Source organism: Temnothorax curvispinosus, unplaced genomic scaffold (genome assembly GCF_003070985.1).
Source record: "Temnothorax curvispinosus isolate PA1 unplaced genomic scaffold, ASM307098v1 QBEX01006702.1, whole genome shotgun sequence".
Taxonomy (NCBI): Eukaryota; Metazoa; Arthropoda; class Insecta; order Hymenoptera; family Formicidae; genus Temnothorax; species Temnothorax curvispinosus.
The window spans coordinates 1-5,160 of NW_020216482.1; the positions used below are offsets into that span (position 1 = coordinate 1).

Below are 5,160 nucleotides of genomic sequence, written 5' to 3' on the forward strand. Positions count from 1 at the left end.
TCCGTTTCCTACTGTGTCCGATCGACACTGTGTCCGATTCATTCAACCTGCTGTGTCCGATTTATTCTGTGCGCAACTGGGACTCACTCTTACAAACTTATATCTATAATATATGTCCTTTAATATGTTCTATAATATCCTATAATATGTGTTATTATATTTTAAAAGTTTTCTGAATTATTTTCCTTGCAATTTATAATAATAAACTGCATTATATAGAATTACAAGTATAAATTTTTCAGGTGAACAAGGTTATGTTAATTGGAGGGAAACATGAAAAGAATTTTATTAGAAGAAGTTTGAGGGCTACATTTTCTGATGACTTAGCCTCCATGTGTTCATGAACTGGCCAAAAAAATAATTATAAAATTGGAGATACGCACACACACAATTCTGAGCATTAAAAGTAAGTAATTTTTTAAGAAATGTATATATTACTTGCAGTATTAAATGCTATGTTTTATGTCTCAGAATTTATTAAAATTGTCTCCTTATTTTTTGTAGCAATCATCGTTAAAAAGCAGGACACACATACACGTTAAAAATTCTTACGAAATAAAATAAAAATATATATATCCATAAACTAATATTTTTGATCGATTTAGTACCTATATATGTAAACTATTTCGGAAACTTTTGTGTTATTTCAATAATTATCATAAGTTTTAATTGCCGTTAAATTAACATTATTTATTTCTTTCATCTAACAATAAACTGTATTGAATTTTTCTTATTTCAGAAGTTTTTAGAGCAATATTCCCTCGGAATACAGAAAAAGATTTTCAACACTTTGTAATGGAGTGGTTCAGATTCGCAAACGTCCGTAAGGAAAAAAAAAACATTAAAAAGGTAATGTAATGTATTTCGGTATATACTCTCTATAAAATAAAATTATTATAGTTTGCCGCGTTATAATTTATAAGTAGCTTTTTCACTAATTTAATTTTACTTTTATTTTTCAGGAAGTGATAAATATATTATCTTACTTGCGTGGCTCCGCGCAAGTGATTATTATAGTAACACATTTTTTTATTTGAAAGATGAGTTTTATCCCAAAACCTTACGCTAGGATCAGTGATCTTCACCAAAGATATTATTGTGATAAACTGAAAACTGTAATATATGGTATATATTATTTTTATATAAATAAAACTTTTTTATGGGGTGTCATTTAAATGCTCAGTTAAACTTATTTTAGCTCAGTAAATGTTTTTTCTGCTCAAGTTATATTTTCTATAGTGCTCAGTTAAATCGAATTATTTATCAGTAGAATAATTAAATTTCATAGCAATTATATGTATCCGCAAGGCCAATTGTTATTTTGATAGGTTAAACATTTAATATTTCTCGATAAAAAATCATATTTTGCTCAGATTTCATTTAAAAAAGTAACAAATTACAATAAATAGGTTGATGTGTTGAAATAGGGATAATATAAAATGCTCAGTTATTTTTTATTGTGCTCAGTTAATTAAAAAAATATTAAGTAAAAACAAAATCAAATATCTACATAAACAAAGTCTACATAAACTGTTTCGAAATATAATCAAATAGTCAACATCGTGTCATATTATTGAATAACCAACGCCGCTTTTGCTCGAGCAGGACGACCACGTTTTCGCTTTTGACCCAATGGTATAGCCTTTGCTTCGTCCGGTGCGATCACGAACCTCATACGAAGTGAAATACCAAGGATGTGTTGACACATATAAAGCTTGAAAAAATCGCTGCAATCACATTTTCCTTGGAGCCAATTGTGTTTCGTGAAAGGAGTCGGAAAAGTCACATTGTAGTACTTGAAGTTCTTTGACATAAATTCGTCAAAGGTGTTTCATTCCTCATCTGGTCCAATTATATTAACTTTTGGGTCTGCTGGAATTGTATACAATGTGCGTCCTCCATTTTCGCTGACTGCCATATGAAAATCCGTCTTCGCCCAAGCATAAGCCGTAGTCCATTGTTCCAATGTAATTGCGGGACTATTATGAACCTCCACTTTACCATTAAAATACGCTAAAGACCATGTTTGCACCATATCAAACATAACAGTACGGAACCGGCTCAATTCATAACGTTCTCTAAACGTGTGTTCATCTTTAATCCTTTTGTTTGCCGATTCAAGCGTATTATTCGTCGATGGCGTAAGTTGTCGCACACCTTCATTGCGCCACGCAATTTACAGTAGAAGCAAGTCTGCAAATAGTTATTTTTGATTGAGTAAACGGATTGAATGATTTCAAACAATCGAAAAACTTGAAACGCATTTAAAAATAATTGGAAAACATACCAATTTTGAAGTTCGCTTCAATTCACGTTTGACGTCTTCCTCCAAATATCCTAGAATTCCAACATTAGCTTCATCCTTTTGCTGCAATCCCGATGCGAACAACTGATACAAATGTAAACAAATGTGAAAAATGGGAAAAATTATCATAAAATCAAAATGAATGGTTAAAAAACTTACCAAACAAAAGTTATGTATGGTGATTCCATTCTTAGTGTATTTATTGCCATACAAAACAACGTCATTTGTCGACGACTTACAGAATATGCAGTTTTCTTGGTTATCTTCGAACGATTTGTAAAGCGGTGGAATCGACATTTTAAATTAACGAAGAAAGAATGGTATACGAGGGAGAAGTATGTCAGCAACCAATGAGTGACAAAGGCACACTGATCACGATTGACACGTTAAATGTTCTGTTATTATATCATATGCCCCGGTCAAATTATCCGTGTCTTTCTGTAGGTTAATTGTATTGTTATTTTGTTTTATGAAGAACATTCGTTGGATAATAAAATCGCCCGGTTGACCAAACTTATTGCATTCAGTTCTTATTTTTTCGGGTGACTAGAGTAATAATAAACGTAACGATTGGGCAAATAACAATGCAAATTAGATTTATTAACTGTGCATTATTCCCATAACAAAATAAATTTATTTATTTTGCATTTGCATTTTCTAACTTAGCATTATCATTAAAATCTATTGAGCATTGATTTTATTTTTACTTAATATTTTTTTAATTAACTGAGCAAAATAAAAAATAACTGAGCTTTTTATATTATCCCTTTTTTATGATAATTAGTGAATTATTCCCTAATGCAGATTGGTATATAACAGGCCTGGGCAACTTCGAGCTCCGAAGCCACGACACTCCCTTACTTTCCGTGAATAGAAAAGAAGTGTCGTGGTTCTGGAGCTCAAAGTTGTCCAAGCCTGGTCTATAAAAAAGCAATCTAAATAATAATTAGACAATAAATATTGAGATATTTTATTACTATTGCATATTTATTGAAAACATGTTGCCTGTAATAGAAATAAAACATCAATAAGAACTTTAAATAAATGTTAGAATTAACATTACGGTAATCTTAATATAATATTGTAATAAAGTTGATAGTACGTTTAAATTTTTATCTCAAAAACATTACAGGAATGATAGAAAAACCTTAGCGCAATGTTATTTGCAACGTTATGGCACTCCCATTTCAACATTACTGAAATTTCGGAATCGTGGTCAAAGTATGTTCATAATGATGTTCTATACAACATTAAGAACTACATATTTAACAACATTACAAGTTCTAGAATATCGTTGCAATAACATTGTAATAATAGTTTTTTGCTTACTGGGCAGAGATAAAAATAAGAATTGAGCAGCGTTTCGATCGAGTAGCCTAACCGACTCAGGTAGCATATCTACGTCAAAATAACGTAAAAACCGTGAGGTGATGACTGGTCCAACGTTAGTTTACCAATAATACATCATTTAAAATGTCTTTTTTTGTGACGTTTTAATGACGTTGTACAAAATCATAATATCGTGATTTTAAAGTCATTTTTATAAATAAATTTTTTGTAATATAACTGAAAATATGAAAATATGGTTACAGAATATTACAAACAAATTTTAGGCTAGTTATATTAAACATCGAAACTTCTAATTAATTGTTTAGACTCTTTTTCTTTAGTTTGTAGCTATGTAAGCAAACAAACTTTGATTTTTTGGATTAGTCTTAGGTTGTTTGCTTACATAGCTACAAACTAAAGAAAAAGGGTCTAAAAAATTGATTGTACCATGAAAAGTATTCTTTGTAGTGCTCAGATGATGTGATTTTTTGGAGCTTTTAAATGTTATTTTAAATGACAGAAAAAAATCACTGGTGCAACATAAAAAAACGACGAAATTGAGGGTTTTCGGGATCCGAGTCTTGGAATTTGACAGCGCGTGCAAGCTATAAACGACTGACTTGACGATAAATGTTGTTTAGATCATTATTGTAGATAATGTTACGCTCTATAAAAAAGGTATGTATAGTTAGTTACCCTATTTTGCTTAGTATTCGAGATATTTAAGAAAAAATAAAAAAATCGCATTTTTTGTCGATAATATTGTTAATAACTTTTTATTCCCCGTTAATTTTGCAAAACAAAATAAATCCCACTTATAGCATCTCAAATCAAAGCGATTCATGGTAGTTGAAACCTGGAAAGATTGATTGGAAAGTTAACCCCCTAAATTAGTCTAATATGACTGGCCTATTTTTGTTTCAGTAAGCAAGAAACGTCAAGAAACATTTCAACTACATTGCATTAATGTTAAAACGTTGCTGTAATGTAGTTAAAATGTTTCTTGGTGTTTCTTGCTTACTGGGGTATTACAAAATCAACTTTTTATAAATATATATATATTTATTGTATTATATTATATTAATGTATTTACTGGTTATATGTAAGTGTTTGGTCATCCGATAGATGGGATCCAATGGGATCAGTTTCTTGTATTTAAAATAAGACTAACGATGGTATAAGAACGATGATATATAAAGGACGGAATTTCACAACTTATATCAATAGGCTGTTGCTTGGAGTTAAAAAACGACGCTCATTCGGAACTAATTCTTTAGTGGAATTTTATTGATTCATACGATCATTCAACACTAAAATAAGTTAAAAAACGAAAATGCTATTATATTAAGTACACTTCTGTGCACTTGTGAGATATTAACAACCCACACAGCACATAATATTACAGAAATATCGCAGTAATATTGCAATATAGTGGAAATATTACGTATTACAATGAAATATTTCAGAAATATTACTGATGTATTACACGTTTTTAAATAATATTGAAATATTACAGTAATATTGCT

At 30.1% G+C, this 5,160-nt stretch overlaps 1 long non-coding RNA gene across 1 annotated transcript; it reads left to right on the plus strand.

Annotated features, from left to right (window-relative positions):
• The first annotated feature begins 192 nt into the window (after window positions 1-192).
• Window positions 193-1,162, plus strand: LOC112456249. Its single transcript, XR_003040931.1, has 3 exons — window positions 193-406; window positions 740-849; window positions 963-1,162. It is a non-coding gene; the product is annotated as an uncharacterized LOC112456249 (long non-coding RNA).
• Window positions 1,163-5,160: the final 3,998 nt, after the last annotated feature.